General features: G+C 32.7%; 1 long non-coding RNA gene across 2 annotated transcripts; it reads left to right on the top strand.

The window, feature by feature from the left end:
- The first annotated feature begins 3345 nt into the window (after nt 1-3345).
- Nucleotides 3346-12916, top strand: LOC143048221 (uncharacterized). 2 transcript variants are annotated; one of them, XR_012969766.1, is made up of 3 exons: nt 3346-5631; nt 6782-6879; nt 11371-12916. It is a non-coding gene; the product is annotated as an uncharacterized LOC143048221 (long non-coding RNA). The 2 variants fall into 2 exon arrangements; XR_012969767.1 differs by lacking the exons at nt 3346-5631; nt 6782-6879 and adding an exon at nt 6890-8499.
- The last annotated feature ends 7786 nt before the right edge of the window (nt 12917-20702 follow it).

Raw genomic sequence — 20702 nt, 5'->3', positions numbered from 1 at the left:
TCTATATGTCAGATTCCGCTTAATTCTTTCATTGATTTGTACAATTAGTGTCTAAAAATTATAATATGCTGTATATTGTCTATTGGCTTATTATATTGTGTAAAAATTCAATAAGCTGCATTTGCTTACGGAAATACAGTAATATCCGTAATGTATGTAATCTAAAATTTAGAAATAATTGATGCAAGTTATACTTTATTGTAGTTTTAAAATGAGTAAGCATTATATTCGTGATTATTTTTGGCCGAGCGATACAATAAAGTATAGCTTGCATCAATTATTTCGATTCTGATTAGGATAATTAAGGTAACTTCTATGTCCGATGTGTATAAGGGTAATGCGATTGTGTAGGCACTTTCATGAACCTCCTTTTCTGTTTGTAAAGAAGCAAACAGCTGGCACTGTGATTTTTCAGAGGGAGGAGTCTTGAACAGCCAGCACGAACGGTTGTCGTATTTAGGTCAAATATGTCAATTTCGGAATGCAACACATTACAGTCGTAATAAATGAATCAGTAACAACATGTGCATCATTTAATAGTTTGGAAGTGTTTAAAGTTAATGAAATAAATTAAATGCATGCCAATTTGATAAAATTCATTATTTTGCAGTAGTCAATATACGCATGTGAAAAAAACATATTGGAATAAGAGCATGGGTTTACTCATAAAGCGAAAGAAGCACGTCATATTATAATAACAAGTTATTCATGTATACCATTTCATAGTGAAAGTCCATGAAATGGTATACATGAATAACTTTTTATTTTAGATTAATTATGAAAGTGAACTTCTAATTGTCATAAAAAACTGTATGACAAGCCACTGAGGAAATATCCACAGGAAAAGAGCAAACTAACCAAATTCATGAGTATTGTTGTTTGTCAAATTGTTTTAAATGAAAACAAGATAATAGAACTATAAAAAATGATAAAATAGAGTTTTTTGAATATTGCAAAATGTATGTAATGTTACAAATATTGAACACACAAGAAATGAAAATGTGTTAAAGGTTAGGAGCATATATATTTAATCTTCTTTTTTTTGATACGAAATCACAAAGTCAATATTTTGAAAGAAACCATGACTGTTGATCCATAAAGCAAAGGCAATTTGTGAAAAAAAACTTTCGTCAATATAAAACTTAGCATTTGATTTTCAATAGATAGTCATAATATCTATTTATAAAGTTTTATCAATAATAAACAAATATATATTCTTGAAAAGGCGTTTTTTATCACATAATGTGCTCTTCAAAATGAGATAAAGTTGTATAAAGTACAATGTGTTTCTTTTTACCCGAGGTAAACAGACTACAATTTTTGTCCCTAAAAACTTTCCTAGTGCTTCGAAAGGGCCCTTGTTGAAATGGACATTACATATATGGTTTACATCTCTTTTATTAACCATGATTACAAATTTAGATTAACTCTTTTAAAGATAATTCATGGTTCGATTATTTCAATTAGAAAGGATTTATTTTTACTTGAAGGTTTGAATATTAAACATTCTTAATTGGTCAGACAATACTTGGTAATTTTTTATGAACATTTAAAACCCTCGACTACGCTTCGATATTTATAAAACATGAGCAAGTATTGTTTAACTTAAAAATAACACTTATTTGGGAATATCAGGTAAGGAGAATGGGTGAAGCTCAAATAAACTTAAATAAAATTCTTTGTCTTAATTAATATAAAATAGGGATGTCAACTCGATGAAGATTACTTGAGTACTCGCTCGGTAAATTATTTACAAAATGGAAACACAAAATCATAGTTTGTATTATATTTATGTATTGTGGGTCATTGTCGTGTGATCGTAAAACCCTAACATTATTACCTAGGACTAGATAGTAGTTAAAGGAGTTTACTACGTGTACCAATTATGTAAACTGGTAGTAATCTAATCAAGTAACCAATTAATATCTATGGTAAAAAAATATTACTCCAACCACTCCAACAACAGTATTTGAGAACCGTAAACACACATTTAATGATCAACACAGGGGAGATGATAATAATGTACTTTTTTGAGGGTCGATACAGGGTGCATCGAATTTGTTCTTATTCAAGAATATTTGTAAGTCAACTTTTCTTTGGATGTGGCAATTTACGCAATTTTTACGCAATTTTGTTAGGTAACTTACAGTACTGATGATGAAAATATATACTCTGGTAGTACAGAGGTGGAAGAGTGACTTAGATTACCTAAAAGTGTAAACCTGGGAAAAATACTCTTGTTCATATATCCTTCATGTACCTCTCTTTGAATGAATTTTAAATGACATGTTTATGCAAACATTGGAATCAACCTTAATTTTCATTAACTTTGATTAATGTATAATTTCATGGGAGACGCGTTCAATATAAATATTTTTTGTTTAAATTTAAGAAAGCAACAACATTATAAAAGAAACCCGATTAATAGAGTATCATTTCGAATACTCGTTGACATGCCTAATAAAATATTATATTTGAATCAAGGAAGCATACAAAAATGGTGCATTGTTAACTGAAGTAATATTTTGTAAATACAGTATTTATAAGATCACAACAACATAATATGTGTTAGACTGTGTTTAATTGAACTCCTTCACAAAGCTTAAACTTTGAGATTAAACTAGTTACACACGAGGTAAAATTATTGATCTATGATATACACACATATCACATGATAATACTTGGTTTACATACAGGTAAATATAAACAACAATTTGAATCCGAAGGTATGTCTTATTGTTAAGTTTTTATGGTTTAACTGTTCATTATGGGGCTTTCTGTGACGATATAAGACCAGCCGATTTCACAGTACAACATACAGGTACAGTGTTCTTACGTACAGTTCCGGTCTTAATGTCGTAAGTGTTACATAATGTTGACGTTAAGACAGCACCTGCTACAGTCAATCAGTTCGGGATTAAAAAAAATTCAAGAAAGGGATTCTAAACAGAAATATAACGATAATGAAATGTCCTAAGTCATAAGCCTGTAAATCGGTGTTTTTCGTTTATTTCGTTGATAATGTTTTACGTACATTTGAGCCAAGGCTCCGTGTTGAAGGCCGTACTTTAATCTATAATGGTTTACTTTTTAAATTGTTATTTGTATGGAGAGTTGTCTCATTGGCACTCACACCACATCTTCCTATATCTATTTGGGAGTTAGTTTGGTTTCACAGCCTTTTTATAGCTGACTATGTAGTAAGGCCTTTGCTCACTGCTAAAGGGCCGTATGGTGACCTTTAGTTATTAATTTCTGTGTCATTTTATCTGTTGTGGAGGGATGTCTCATTGGCTATCATACTGCATCTTATTTTCATATATTAACAAAACGATATCAATAAATTTTTCAGATGAACCTATACTTGAATGAGAAGGAATGAGATGTTGTCGAAGATTCACAGTTCTGAATTTTGATTTAAACAATAATAAAAAATTATTACTAGTCCTTCTATTCAAATGGAACCACGAATTACGAGGCAAACTGTTAGAGGAACATCACAAAGCAACATACAGCTGAATGAACAAAACAAGAAGATGCGTAAGAAAAAGACAAAGTCTGTAGTTAAAACAAATAAAAAATTAGTATCGAACACGTCATTACAAAGTTCGGTTGTTTCAACATCTCATCATCGAAAACGGAAATGTGACCAGAGAATAGAAGAACCAAAAACAAAGGTAGCTAAGGCGTCAGTGCCATCTACAGAAACAAAGGTAGCTAAGGCGTCAGTGCCATCTACAAAAACAAAGGTAGCTAAGGCATCAGTGTCATCTACAGCAACAAAGGTAGCTAAGGCATCAGTGCCATCTACAAAAACAAAGGTAGCTAAGGCATCAGTGCCATCTACAAAAACAAAAGTAGCTAAGGCATTAGTGCCATCTACAGCAACAAAGGTAGCTAAGGCATCAGTGTCATGTACAAAAACAAAGGTAGCTAAGGCATCAGTGCCATCTACAAAAACAAAGGTAGCTAAAGCATCAGTGTCATCTACAAGAACAACTGCCAAAAAGAATAAACGAAACTCGAAAGATTCTTCAATACTAAGGACTGGAAAAAGAGAAAGAGGAAGACTGTCTTCCCTCCACTATCATCGTACAAGAAAATCCGAAGAGATTAATTCAAAAGATATTAAACCCGACTCAATAAAAACAAAGAAAAACAAAACTGTAAAGGTAAGACGACAACAACGGACACATTTAAAAGTAACTTCTTTAACAAGTAATAGAATGATAAAAAGGAAAAGATCAAAAACTTTGGATTTAAAAAGTGAAACACAAATGGAGAAATGTAACATACATAAAAAGAAACGTTTAATAACAAAACCTCCAAACAAAAGTAGACGTCAGAGGTTGCCGTCAAAGGATATTAAGTTTGATAAGATAAAAGAGACTACGGAGAAAACGTCGTTCATTCGCCCATACTTGAGTTTTGATACAAATCTTCCACGTCTTGTCTCCAATATATGTTGTGTTGACCGAAGCACTTTATGGATAGGACGAATGGCTTATGGTAGCATCTTGAAGGTGACATACAATTCATCAAAAACACTCGACATCGTAAAAGAATTTAAGCATCCACAGTGTGATTTTTATGACTTTTGCTATGATCGGAACAAAGATCAAATATTATACACGGATCGAAGGAACAACAGCATAATGTCTATTTCATCAAATTATAAGCTGACAAAGTTCAAATGTGTAAAACCGCTGAAACCAACATGTATAACAATTTCTCCGGATGACTTTATTTTCTTTGGCCTTGTCGATGAGTATTCATATCAGGCATCTCCAAAAAGAGAAATTGTGAAAATGGCTAAAAATGGGACCGTCATTTTTCGAATTCCATCAATTCATGACAATATTGTACGCTTTTCTATTCCCCACCGAATTGCCATTCACCCTAACAATGATATAGTAATAGCAGCTAACGACATAAATGGGGGAGTGATACTCATGTTTGATCCTGAAGGGCAAAGCAAATATCCAAGAACAGTAACAGGCCCTGGTTTGCGTTTTCAGCCAAGGGGATTGACAATATCCAGAGCGGGCGATATTGTAGCTTGTAATGAGGCAAATGGAGAAATTTATATTTATGATGTCAAGGGTCAATTATTGGAAACAATAACATCTCAATCGATTGGAATAACCGATATACCATGGAGTTTAGCTTTTGACAATTGTGGTCATTTAGTTATTGGCACTATGGTTAACTATCAACCGAATGTTCCTACTATTTGCTTTGCTGAATACCTCTACCGCTAACCGTGTTGATGATCAAGCCAAATTGAATGCCAAATATTTGATAACTTATTTTATTCTGTGTAAAGGAGAACGGTTTTATCAATTTATTAAAATGTAACTATTATGGTCTAATTACGCATAGGCATTTGGTAACTGAAACAGTAAATACCAAATGCGTAAGTTAAATGAAAGAATACCTAGCTGTTGAAATTGAAATACCATTGAAAATTATTAACCTTAAACTACTGAAACAGAATTACTACGCCACAGCAAAATATTCCCGCCGTTTATATAAATAATGACTTATGAATTACCCTTCCAAAAATTTACGGACGTTACCACCAGTTCACCGTTATGGAATATTTGTTGCACAGATGATGACGGAACTGTTGTAAGTGTTGTATTATCAATCCCGTCTCCTTTCCTCGAATGTGACCTACTGAATTTGACTTATAATCTGGTGTGTACTTACATGAGCAAATATTGGTACCATATGTGGAAGAAGGTCTGGTTATCTTTCCAGAGAACATGAGATCGCATCTGTTTGTGGTGGGATTTATGTTGCTTAGTCATTTGTTTTCTGTGTTGTTTTTGTGTGCTGTTATTTGTGTCTTCGTCGTTTTTTGTTTGTTTTTTAACATGGCATTTTCAATTTGTCATCGACTAACAAGTTTGAATATCCCTTTGGTATCACTTGCCTTTCCTTTCTATTGTTGTCATACACCATCATTGTAGTAGAGTCAAATATTATTAAAGCCCGATTACTCCTTCGAAAACAGTCAAATAAAATGACGGTTAATAATTCTACTAAATATCAGATGTTTTTGTCAAACTCAGAGGAGATGCGTTCACAAGGTGTCGAGTTTTACATTACTAGAAAAATCGCAATGCCCCATAGCTTCCGCATACTATGAACAATTATAAATAAATGGTTAAACAATCAGTACAATTAAAATATTCTGTCAAATGATCTCAAAGGAGTTACGTTCACAAAGTGTTTCGGATACCCAAACGGACGGACAGATGAGTATTATTGTCATATCTCTAACGCCTCGACTCGGTGGATATAAACAGATGCGAAAGATACCAAAAAGATATTCAAAGTCGAAGACAAAAGGACAAAATCATGGGAAAATATACAAAAGAGAACCAACAGTCGTAAAAAACTGACTGCATACTTTCGCATTCTTAGCTATAGGTCTTCAAATCAAGAAAGGTTGAGCAGTATGCCGACGTTGCTTTTAAAAGAGATAATACTTAAAAAAAATACCTCGCAAACTTGCAGTGACATTATGGCCTCATGGGTGTTTCAAATACATACATTAACTTCACGATTGCTTAATTTTTTCAATTCAACTCAAGGATTATAAACACAACATACTATAGGATCAAAAGGCAAGATCTTAAATTTATTCACAGCACTTCTTCTTAGAACATACTCATCCTTCTCGTCCAATGGAAAATCAGTATTTTGCCTTATACTTTTCATACTACATTGCTTTCACTATGAAATGGTATACATGAACAACTTTTTATTTTAGATTAATTATGAAGGTTAACTACTTACTGCACTAACGAAGTGTATAACAAACCCATGGGGAAATTACCACAGGAAAAGAGCAAAAGAAAAAAATCATAAGTATTGTTGTTTGTTTTAAATGAAAACAAGATAAAAGAATTATAAAAAATCTCAAATAGGAGTTTTAGAATATTGCAAAATTTATGTAATAGTACAAATGTAGAGTACACTAAAGAATGAAAAGGGGTTAAAGGTGAAGGAGAAACAATATTTAACCTTATGTCAATGTGTTGAAAGAATTTAAGATAATTGTTTCTATTTATGTTTAGTGCAAACGGATAGATTTGAATAATTTAAAAGATATATTAAGCAATTGCGTATGTTACTCTATGAGAGAAAAGCCTGATACTTGCAAGGTATACAATACACCTCATGGAATATGGAATAGGTAACGAATAGGTAACGAATAGGGAATAGGGAATAGGTAACGAATAGGTAAAGAATATGGAATAGGGAATAGGTAACGAATAGATAACGAATAGGGAATAGGAAATAGGTAACGAATAGGGAATAGGGAATAGGTAACGAAAAGGTAACGAATAGGTAACGAATATGGAATAGGGAATAGGTAACGAAAAGGTAACGAATAGGGAATAGGGAATAGGTAACGAATAGGTAAAGAATATGGAATAGGGAATAGGTAACGAATAGATAACGAATAGGGAATAGGAAATAGGTAACGAATAGGTAACGAATAGGGAATAGGGAATAGGTAACGAATAGGTAACGAATAGGGAATAGGGAATAGGTAACGAATAGGTAAAGAATATGGAATAGGGAATAGGTAACGAATAGATAACGAATAGGGAATAGGAAATAGGTAACGAATAGGTAACGAATAGGGAATAGGTAACGAAAAGGTAAGGAATAGGGAATAGGGAATAGGTAACGAATAGGTAACGAATATGGAATAGGGAATAGGTAACGAAAAGGTAACGATTAGGGAATAGGCAATAGGTAACGAATAGGTAAAGAATATGGAATAGGGAATAGGTAAGGAATAGATAACGAATAGGGAATAGGGAATAGGTAACGAATAGATAACGAATAGGGAATAGGAAATAGGTAACGAATAGGTAACGAAAAGGGAATAGGGAATAAGTTACGAATAGGGAATAGGGAATAGGTAACGAATAGGTAACGAATAGGGAATAGGGAATAGGTAACGAATAGGTAATAGGGAATAAGTAAACAACTTGACGTCCATACTTTATTCAAACTTTTCTAATGTCATAATAATTGATATAAACTGCATGTGTTTCTATTGACACAGCCTTGCGATTTTTAACTGGCAATATTCTAACGACAGAAAGCTATGGCGTCAGAAATTCAATATTTTTAAAGTATTGAATTTATACAAAAATGTAGATTGCTAATATTATACAAAAGATCATAAAATATAATGTTTAAAAACTTGAAAAAGCTTTGAGAGTCTTTGTTATATTGTGACAATTAAATTCCTTTACAAAATATCCTAAAATATAATGTTTAAAACCTTGGAGAACTTCATCCATTGTGTACCTAGTTATAATTAATTGTATTGATTCCTTCAGAAAAGCTTTAGCTAAGTAAACACACATTACAAAACTATATAACTATATCACATGATCAGATTTCTTTACATGTTTAGTAACGCATGTAAATATATAGGTAAATGTAAACAACGTTTTGAAAAAGCCGGTAAGTCTTTATATTACTAAAGTAAGTATTAATTTTTAATGATTAATTTTGTGGTTTTATATGGTAAAATATTAAATTGAAAATGGAAATAAGGAATGTATGTGTCAAAGAGAAAACAACCCGACCAAGGAGCAAATAACAGCCAAAAAGGTATCAATAATGGCACGCCACATTTTTAGTACTGTACAGCAGATAAGATATTCTTTAATAGTTATCCCATAAGGACGCGGTGTGTCAGTGTAAGATCATCCCGATGGCCGGAGGCCAGAGGGTGATCTTACATTGACACACCAAGTCCGAATGGGATAACTATTTTACATCCCAGCTGTTTTAGATTAGACGAAAAACCATTTACAATTCATAAAATCTAGTTTAGAACGCCACACAACCATTATTATGTACTTTATATATTACTATATGATGTATACCCTTTATGACCCCTTAACACGATGAGTAGATGTCAAACAATGTCAACTCGCCCCAATGACCTATACATTGTTGCATTTATATCCACGCCATATTGACTTTGGTAGATGGTCTCTTTTGTAGCCATACCATATCACTCTGTTTTTATAACTTGAGTTTAACGAATTCAGCGAGTATTAAAAATCAACTTCATAAGGGCAAAGTTGAACTTTTTTTATGTCCAATTTTGGTGATATAACCCATCAAGTATTTATACTCCCATCGCTTTCATTGTATACTGAAGTTTTCTCTGTAAAGGCTAATCCACGAGGGCATTACTTTTCACTTTACATGAACTATTTCAGAAATGTTCATTTTCTGTAATTTAGTGTTTATGTAACATTAAAACTCATGTTTGTTTTTACTCGATTTAAAGATAGCCTTAGCCGTATTTAGCACGCCTATTAAAAGTTTGGTTAACGATGCTCTTAACATTTGATTTGGCTCTCAAATTATTTTAGTCCAGCGCCACTGATGAGTATTATGTAGACAAAACGCATATCTGCCAAATTTTGAGTCTATTATCTTTGATGATTTTTTTTAAAGATTACATGTATGTATCATCAGAAATGTTGCCAATGACAAAAGGCCAAAATGACCAGGATGTTAACAACTACCGTAAGGTAAAACAATTAAGACAATTATTAAACGTAAGACAATTAATTATAAAACGTAAAACAATTATAAAACGTAAAACAATTATAAAACGTGAGACAATTATAAAACGTAAGACAATTATAAAACGTAAAAACGTAAAACAATTATAAAACGTAAAACAATTATAAAACGTAAGACAATTATAAAACGTAAAACAATTATAAAACGTAAGACAATTATAAAACGTAAAACAATTATAAAACGTAAAACAATTATAAAACGTAAGACAATTATAATACGTAAGACAATTATAAAACGTAAAACAATTATAAAACGTAAGACAATTATAAAACGTAAGACAATTATAAAACGTAAAACAATTATAAAACGTAAGACAATTATAAGACGTAAATCAATTATAAAACGTAAATCAATTATAAAACGTAAGACAATAATAAAACGTAAAACAATTATAAAACGTAAAACAATTATAAAACGTAAGACAATTATAAAACGTAAGACAATTATAAAACGTAAGACAATTATAAAACGTAAATCAATTATAAAACGTAAGACAATTATAAAACGTAAGACAATTATAAAACGTAAAACAATTATAAAACGTAAAACAATTATAAAAACAATAACCGTGATGGAAGATGATCACATTAAATCAAAATTATTGTGACTTACAGTAATAAACGACAGCTATCGGACTATAGGTTTCTGGCTTGTAAGAAACATATAATTTGGAGGATTTAAAGATTTGTTAAGCTCTCAGTCTTCACCTAAAACAGTGGTGTTTATGGTGTCGGACCGCAAATTTACCCTTTCCAATTTGGAACGTATGTAAAAACTAAGGCCCTACTTTTACACAAAATAGTGCTTTTTGATGTTGTTGTTATATCAAACTAGCCAACACATTTGCAGAAATGAAACTTTTGGTGAAAGAGAAAAAATGTACTTGTCTATGCGTTGGCATTTAAAATTGAGGATTTATGCGCTCCCTAGTATACTAAATTTACTCTTTCGAAGTAAATAGACACAGATATATAAACCATGAGACGACTGGATGCAAAGCAATACTAAAGTATTGCTAAGAAAGGATCAAATCGAATTAAAATAAAACATTTAATTTTGGCAAATTATCGGCTATCGACGGCAGAATGAAAAACTTAAATTTCTTTAAATCACAAGTATATAAAGGAATTAATCAAAATGCATTGTTATGTTATAAAATTCATAGCAAGTTGTATCATAAGCTGTATGTAAAGAACCGAAATAATTCGAACAGTATAAAGTCATTTCTTTAATCTCCAGTCGCCCAGTATAATATATATATTTAATTAATTAAAAATAGCACTTTAAGATTTTTTCCAAAAAAAAACCCGCCCAAAAACAACTGGTTATTTTAGTAGTACATCCGAAAGGCAGTTCTTTCTTAGAAACGTTAAGACTGATAAATAAGGATTTTGAATTAGTGGTCCGACTCTTTATGTGCAGTATGTATGGCACAGTATATTATTAGAACGAACCGTTAAAATACTTTAGGAACGTATGGACACATTATATCTGTACTTAGTACAAAAGCAAATAACCCAATGTCAGAAGACAATCATCAATTCGATTTTCAAATAATAAATAGATCGAGTTCTCCTATACTAGAATTGCAATCAACATATATCTCAAACGGATTAGGTTGTAGATACGATAAGTAGTTGGAGACATGCCTCAATTTGTGTGCAATATGTTTAACTTTGTTCGACCCACTGTTTCGATATTTACCTATGAGTTTGTTTTCTTTTTCAGCAAGAAATTGTAAATGTTCGTTGAACATGAACCAAATATGATATACAATTGTTTGCATGCTTAAAAAACAAGAATAAGTCAACAAAGCTATTGGATAAAATCCAAATTAATAGATATCGAACATGGAAGAAAGCAAACACCCCAAACAATATAACTTACGAAAACGTCAAAATATCAGCAAACCAGATGACAATAAAAATGGACACACGATCTCAAAAGAAACAAGTACAAAGTCGAAGTATTCAAAGAAAGAAAACAAATCATCTGAAACAGAAATGATCTCGCACCGTAAACCAACAATAGAACTGCTAAAAGACTGGCAGATCATTTACACTAAACTTCACCAAGTATCAACCATCTGTTCTGTTGATGACTATACGATGTGGTTAGGAAGTCCTAGTGGCAGTATACTGAAGGTAAAATACGACCTAGTCAGATCTAGCACAATTACTTATATAAAAGAGTTCGAATACCCAGATGTTGACTTTTACGATTTCTGTTACGACTTTGAAGATGACAGAATTTTATACAGTGATCGTAAAAATTCCAGTATTACTGCAATAACTTCTGAATATGAAATATCTTTATTCAAATCTTTCCGCCCGTTGAAACCGTCATGCATTACTATTTCGTCTGATAATTATATCTTTGTTGGTCTTGTGAACAAATATTCATACGACGAATCACCATCTAGATCGATAATTAAGATGTCTAAAGATGGAACAGTCTGTATAAAAATAGACTCAATTCAGGAAGGGAAAGTTATCTTTACAATGCCTCACCGATGCATAGTAAATAATATCAACAATAACCTTATTGTAGCTGCTTTTGAAAAATCAAAATCTAAAGGAAGGATATTAGTTTTCAATGAAGAAGGACGTGTAATCTCCATGTATACAGATGACAGACATGATGTTAAGTTCAGTCCAAGTTTCGTAACGTGTTCACCAGGAGGTGACATTATATGTTCTGACGAGGAGAGTGGTGATATCTTCATGTTAGATAGCCATGCAAAACTCCTCAATATCATAAAAAAGGGAGATTGTCGAATATATGGCAATTCGTGCAGTATGGCTTGGGACACAAATGATCAATTGATAATTGGAACGAAATCTCATCCTTCTGCAAAATCCACTGGTGCTATACAACTAGCACGGTATATTCACGATACAGAGAGTAAAGACTAGGCAAGATTAAAAAGATCATTAAGTAATGAAGAAAAATATAAATATACTGTTACGGTTGTAATAAACTAGTTCTATCAATTTTAAAAATATAATGTATATATTTATAATTCGTCTAAATAACAGCCTAGCAATGTTACATCTGTAAACTTGCGAAAGCAAATATTTGTTCTTCCTTGGACGGATTCGAACTCATTCTACTGAGATATCTTGACACCAAATTGCCTTTCACTATGCCAAGCGCCACTCAACCACCTAGGCTCGACAAATATTCATGTTGTGTTCTGTAAATGGATATAGTGCGACACATAATCTATTTGTTATTTACATGTTGTTTAGTTTAATGAAAAGTTAAAAATGTATTGTGCCATTATTGAATTTGATAAAGCTTTTGATAGTGTACGGAGAAAAGACTTGTATAAGAATTTGCTTCAACACAAAATTACATGTAGTAGTAGAATTGTAAGTAATGGTCAATCATCTTTCCTTGTAATATTAGGATAAGATAAGGAGACAAATTCTCTCCGTTTTTATTCGCTATTCGCCTTATACTTGAATGATTTGGAATCTTTTTTTACAAGTGCATATGTTTTGGGCCTAAGTTATATATCTGGGTTTGGTTTAGTATCGTGGCGGCTACATAGGGATACGTAGATTTATGACTATTGAACCTGTAGCTAGCCTAGCAGATACATAGATATTGATAGCAACTAGGCTAGCTAGCTAGGCTAGTTACTCGTTCAGTAGACACAATTCTACGTAGCACTACGTAGCCGCTACGGTATTGAACGCAACCCTGGTGAAATTGAGAATGAGATGAATAAACAAAGAAGATGTGGTATGCTTGGCTATAAGACAACTTTCCACAAGAAACTAAATGGCACAGAAATTAATAACTGTAGGTCATCATACGGCCTTCAACAATGAGCAAAGCCAATTCCGCATAGGCAGCTTTAAAAGAAATGACAAATATAAAACAATTCAAACGAGAAAACTAACGGCCTAATTTATGTACCAAAAAAATGAACGAAAAACAAATATGTAACACATCAACAAACAATAACAACTGAATTACAGGCTCTTGACTTGAGACAGGCACATACATACAGAATGTGGCGGGGTTAAACATGTTGACGGGATCCCCCTAACCTGTGACAGTGGTGTAACAGTACAATGTAAGAATGAAATATTAAAATCATTTGAAAAAGGCTTAACTTATCAGATGGATACAAATAGAAATATATCTAACAAAAACGTAGAGTGGACGTTGCCGGATAGTTGTATATCCAAGCAACAAAACGACGCTAAGTACTGACCTGAGAGTACTCGCAGTTGCTGACGGTTAGTTCAAAGCCAGTTAAAAAAAAGTCATGCATCAAAGACCAAATTATCAATAAGTACACATCCAACATCCAATAGATTTCGTGTAAAGACGTCATAAATAGTCGGGAGAAAACCATGACCTTGAATATTTATATTAAACGTTTGGCTTTATTATATTGTTGATTATTTTTATTTCTTTAATTCTTAATTTATCGTAATTGTCATAAACTATTAGTTATGTTGATAATATCTGTATAATCATAAAAACATATATTAAATATATGTCAACTTTCTATAGCATCTATTTTTAGTTTATTCCTATTCAGTTTTTTGTTTATGGCTGTTTTAAGTTAGGGACAGTATTGATATAAGTATTATCCATTTTAATCTAATTGACTAGAGAAATGTTGAATCATGGGAGCTCAAAACTAGATATGAACAGGCCACTCTTTTATAGCGTGCAAGCTTAAGATAAGGAACATGTTAGTCTATAAGGGAAGATACTGTAGATGTATATGATATGTTCAAAAACATGTATGAAATAAAAAATGTGTGTCAAGAAGGTTTTTGTTCACATCACCAACCCTCTTTTTCTAGAATTTCTCAATAACCTTAAGATAAGAATTTAATCAGTATTCCATCAAAAGAAATACATTATCTAATATATTTTTTTGTGTCAAGAATTACTATGAAAGTTCGGCCTACATGTAAATGCAAGATGCAGGAGGGTGCAGATGTGTAAAAGTGGGTCACTGCATTACACATTGAAGAAACAGTCATAAATTATTAGTTATGTTGATAATATCTGTATAATCATAAAAACAAAGGGTCACGATAGAATTGCATATATATATATATATATATACAACTCGTCTAAACATCAACCCAACAAAGTTAGATCTGTAAATTTGCTTTCGCAAATTTTTGGTTCTTCCCTCGCCGGGATTCGAACCCATGCTACTGTGATATCGTGACACCAAATCGCCTGCACTGCAGCCGTCCCGCTAGACCACACGACCACCTGGGCTCTCAAAAAAAGAGCTTTCGCTGGCCATGTGTTACCTTTCCACGTCAGTTTTAATCTAGCGGCGTACTACAGTACATGATATATAAGGCATGAAGATGTTATTGTTACAGATCAGCTAAATTATCTATAGTAAAGGATCCTACAAATGAATGTAAGATACAGTCACAGAAAATAATTACATTCATAAGTACGTCTGAGTCAGTGACAACCCTACAACAGATGTATCCATCGGATCGCTATCAATGATGGTGATACATGGCTGTGTACATGTACTATATATACCATGGTTTTTACGAGTTAACATATTTAAACAAACGAATCCGAAGGATGAGTTTGTTTAAATATGTTAATGAGTAAGACACATGGTATATAAAATTTGTAATATAAATAAAATGATTGACAGCTTCAAGACCTTCAACTAATATTGGAAATTGATGACGTTACAGTTTTATCCAATGAAATGGAAGCTAGCGCAAGTCACTTTTGCGCTTCGTGTATGATCGTCTGTGTATTTCATGTAATAGAACCCCTGAATTTGCAGAAAGTAAAGAAAATGTCGGATTTTCCCGATTTTCTTTTTAGTTTTGCGCCCCGCGCAGGTAATTTCATAATGTCATCAGACTGAGGTAAACAAAAATGTCGGATTCCAGCGACAAGGATTAAATAATTATTCTAATGACGGTAAGAATTGTTTTTTTTTTTGTTTTCAATGTATCGTACAAATTAATCATATTTTACAGAATTTTCATCTAATTGAAAAATACTTTTCTTCCGTTATTTTATTAGATTATTTATTAAAACACAATTTTAATGACTAAAACAATATTTTAACAGTGGCGAATCCAGGGGCGTAGATAGTGTACGTCCCCTAATCATGTTTTTTCACAGATATTTGTAGCCGATATTTATTCCTTTTTGTATAGGTACCCCCATTTTTAAATCGAAATTTAATTGAATTTTCGCAAAGGAAATGATAGTTTTACATTTTATTTTTTTTTCAAAACTGAAAGAAGAAACATTTAGTAATTGTTTCCAAAATTAAGGGAATTCGTAATACTCCTATATAGTTTGTGCTTTTTCTTATAAAATGAAAACAAATGAAGATCTTGACCTTTTAGTACGTTTTACAGTTTCCTAAATATTTTAGAGGCGGATACATTTAAAAAAAAGGTGGAGCTTCAGCCATGGAATAACATGAAAATGAATATGTTATACCATGGCTGAAGCTCCGCCTTTTTTCCTTTGGATTCTAGTCGAGTTGCATATTTAATTAGCAAAGTATGGTACAACATAAATTTGCATATAATATACCATGGTTTTCCCTCACCCCACTTTTTAAGCAAATTATTTCATAAAAACATCAAAGGAAAAAATCCAATTTATGTTACAAAATGTATATACAACTCGTCTAAACATCAACCCAACAATGTTAGATCTGTAAATTTGCTTTCGCAAATTTTTGGTTCTTCCCTCGCCGGGATTCGAACCCATGCTACTGTGATATCGTGACACCAAATCGCCTGCACTGCAGCCGTCCCGCTAGACCACACGACCACCTGGGCTCTCAAAAAAAGAGCTTTCGCTGGCCATGTGTTACCTTTCCACTTCAGTTTTAATCTATCGGCGTACTACAGTACATGATATATAAGGCATGAAGATGTTATTGTTACAGATCAGCTAAATTATATATATATAAAGTTCCTAGATGATGCCAGATCTCTTGTTTACGTACAGTAAGGGGGGATTTTGAGGAGGGGAAACGAAAGTGATTCAATTTTTCAGAGGGAGGTAAAGGTTTTTTCTTCCTTTTTGTTTCACATGTTTCCTTGCCAGGTGGTCTTTTCTTACAGTACTTCGTGAAAATCATCAAAACAGCTCCACAATTATTTCTGTGCAATGTTTTTGCGATTTTAATTTCATGTGTTACAGTGTTCCGGTATCAAGTCTGTTCACGCTTTTGACACTTTCGCACCCTTCATGTTTACACCACTCATGTCCCCCCCTAGGTTGGTTCGCACCGTATGCATGTTCAAGTCAAATTTTCATAAAAATTCCAGTTGAATTATTAGATATTTTTTCATACATGTATGTATACAAATGTACATTGTATGTATTCCAAAAGAAATATATACTTTGATGTAAAGTTCTGCATGTATGTTTAGCTTGGAACATGTATGAGTAAAAACAATTAATGCACTAACCAAAATTTGATTAAGATTTATTCAACACAAAAAATGTTGTCTCTGACTCAGAATGACACTTTATTTTAAAACAATAAAACAAAAAAATTTATAACCATGCATGCTGCACAATGCACAAACGACATCAGGATTAAGATTTATTGAACAAGAAAAAAAAATCAGTATCTTATATACTTTATTTTGAAACAATGAAAAAAAAATAAAATTAAGCACTACATTCACTGACCAAAACATGATTAAGATTTATTCAAAATTGGATTTATTTACAAAATTATTAAACAAAAAACATCTTACCATACAAATCCTTGACAAAAAAAATAAAACGAGTTTGAATGGACTTTGGATGTGAACGTGTAAGGTGAGAAAGTGAAAGTGAAAGGGGGCAAAAGAAAACGGGCGAAACATGTTTTTGGGCGAACGGACACAGATTCCCAGAAGTGGATTTAGGGGTTGGGGGTTGTGGGGGGGGGATTTTTCTTGGGGAAATTATTAATTGTTGATATATAGGGATTCACTGAAGCATGACCAGAGCCCCCCTCTTAGGAAGTTATGAAAATTTCTGGAACCTCCACTGATTTCTGTGTTCAGACCTCCACCTATCATCATGATTGTATTGCCACATTTTGGACAAAATATAGGATTATAGGTCATAATTGTGATGCATAAAAACCTAATTCTTTATTCCATGCATGTTAAGTCCTGGATGCATGATTTTTTTATTAGTTGTTAGAGGCTTTGAAATAGCTGTCAGATAACTGTGAGTTCTCTCAGATCTGTTCCTAGTGTCTTTTTATTGTCGGGATGTACCCGGCCATGTCAAATTGTATTTTTGTCCATCTGATGAGATAAGCCTTTTTCAACTGATTTTTATAGTTCGTTCTTATGTTGTACTGTTATACCACTGTCTCAGGTAAGAGGAGGGTTGGGATCCCGCTAACATGTTAAACCCCGCCACATTATTTATGTATGTGCCTGTCCCAAGTCAGGAACCTGTAATTCAGTGTTTGTCGTTTGTTTCTGTGTTACATATTTGTTTTTCATTCATTTTTTATATAAATGAGGGCGTTGGTTTTCTCGTTTGAATTATTTTACATTGTCATATCGGGGCCTTTTATAGCTGACTAAGCGGTATGGGCTTTGCTCATTGATGAAGGCCGTACAGTGACTTATAGTTGTTAATGTCTGTGTCATTTTGTCTCTTGTGGATAGTTTTTCTCATTGGCAATCATACCACATCTTCTTTATTATATAAAGGTTTGAACAGGTCAGATTTTTTTATCTTGGGTTATATAGTACGTACATCTTGACATCGAATATGTGACTGCCCCAATTCCAAGTACAAAATTTTGCTTTCTAAGAAAAATAATATTATAGCCGTCATGGCTTCAAGACGTCATATTTGTTTGGACTACCCACGTTTCCATACTTAATCCTGCTGCAAATGTTTGCACCTGTCCTAAGTCGGGAATCTGATGCATAGTAGTTGTCGTTTGTGTATGTTATTTATATGCGTTTCTTGTTTCTCATTTTTTATATAGATTAGACCGTTTGTTTTCCTGGTTGAATGGTTTTACACAAGTAATTTTGGAGTCCTTTATATCTTGTTGTTCGGTGTGAGCCAAGGCTCCGTGTTAAAAGCCGTACATTGACCTATTAATGGTTTACTTTTTCTAAATTGTTATTTGGATGGAGAGTTGTCTCACATCTTCCTATATCTAATTAAGAAAGTTACTTACATAGTTTTTTTTTTATTATTTTAATTTACATATATTACAATATGTATGCAGGCATTTCGTAAATAAATGAGGCATTTCTTAAAAAATCTTACATTTCGAAAATCCAATGTGATGTTCAGGGTTAGCATCAGTCCAAATAATAATTACGTCTGGCAAGGTTATTTTATTATATTTCTGGGACGCCTTCCTACGACGTTGTAGGGCGGTGTCCCAGAAAAAATAAAAAATAAAATAGCCTTGCCAGACGTCATAATTATTTGGACTAGGTTAGGATTATCATGATGATGATGATGTTATTTTCAAGTTCCATCGCCACAGACCCTTTCTCACTTACTCGTCGTATTCTGTTGTGTTGAATAAGAGTGATCTTCTTGCGGTACATTCCAACGCTTCTTCTATGCCTCAGAAACTTTCTCGTATCGTGACTTGTACTTTTTTGTGGGAGAAACCACCTTTCTTGAATCGTCCCATTGTCAGATTGTGTCGTCTGGCGATTTGTTTACATTGCCGGGAAACGGCGCGTCATTCGAAGTGTCGTAAAACTCGTTATAACTATTTTATTTTAACAATAAAAATATTTTTAATTATTCTGGAAATATAACAATAACATTTTTGTTCTTTATTATTTAAATTAAAAAAAAACTTCGACCTCGTTTTACGATAAACAACTGATTTACCGCAGCCAAAAGCTGAACAGCAAAGTCTCAAAAGAGAAAATACACGTATAATATAAGTGACATATCAATTTAAACATCCGACACTTTCGAAAAAATATAATGTCCTAGTTTCCTATAATTTAAGATTGATCAAGTGAACATGCCGAAATCGATCGGTCACTGTGAAAACTGTCTAATGATGAGAAAATAAAGGTTGGCAGGTAGGTGAAACTTACATAAATGAAGAGATAAATGAAAAATGAACAGATTGATGCCAGATTTATATAATTCCAAGGTCGTCAGTCGGCACCAGATGCGACGAAGCAGCGCATCTATTTTGGGTGGGCAAATATCCACTTTTTGATATGGGACGAGCTCTGACGTCCCACGGCCCCAGCTTGTCTGGCAAAACAGCCGTTGGACGTCAGAGTAATCTCGGACTAGTGAACATGTGTGCACGCTTCACATATTTTTTAAAAAGTACATTGTTGTAAGACTGGTCACATACGATTTACAAATATTAAGATAATACGAAAAACGATACTAAGAAACTTATCCAAGAAGTCTGATTTTAAGACATATTTATTTACAAAATACTTTTTCAACTTTTAGTTAAACGAAACCAATACTATGACAATACCGCATAATAATGATAGAAATATGACAAAAAGGCTGCAAATTAATGTGCACAATCAATGTAGTTATAATTGTTTAATATATCTATTTTTGTTCAACGACAAATATTTCATCGAAAAGCTAATTCAGAACGTGAAGAAATCAACAAATGTTTAAATAACGAGAAACGTGGGCAATTTTGAAATTATTATATGTGTTTCATCATTTGTGCCAGAAGTAGGATTAGAGGTATACGTCGTTGCAGTAGCACCCTCAAGGAAATGGACGATTAAAAAGACAAGATCACAGCAAAGAAACTCATAATAATCATTGACATGACTCATCATTAACGCTCGAATCAAAGAAGTTAAAAAGCCCAAATAAAATACGAAGATGCTTATGCACAAGTATTCATGTTCTTTTTTTTCCCGAAACTATTAGTTCTGTGATATAATTTATTTCCTAATATGGACTTTTCATCTGACAGATTTTCTATGTCTAAATTTTACAAAAATAAGGTTGCAAATTCCAGAGACAAAATTTACTTATACAGTTAATGTCTCTTCTGCGATACTAGAGTCGGCAAACCA

The sequence above is a fragment of the Mytilus galloprovincialis genome, chromosome 10 (assembly GCF_965363235.1).
Source record: "Mytilus galloprovincialis chromosome 10, xbMytGall1.hap1.1, whole genome shotgun sequence".
Classification (NCBI taxonomy): Eukaryota; Metazoa; Mollusca; class Bivalvia; order Mytilida; family Mytilidae; genus Mytilus; species Mytilus galloprovincialis.
The sequence above is the reverse complement of the archived record's forward strand: the minus strand, read 5'-3'. Positions and strand labels throughout refer to the sequence as shown.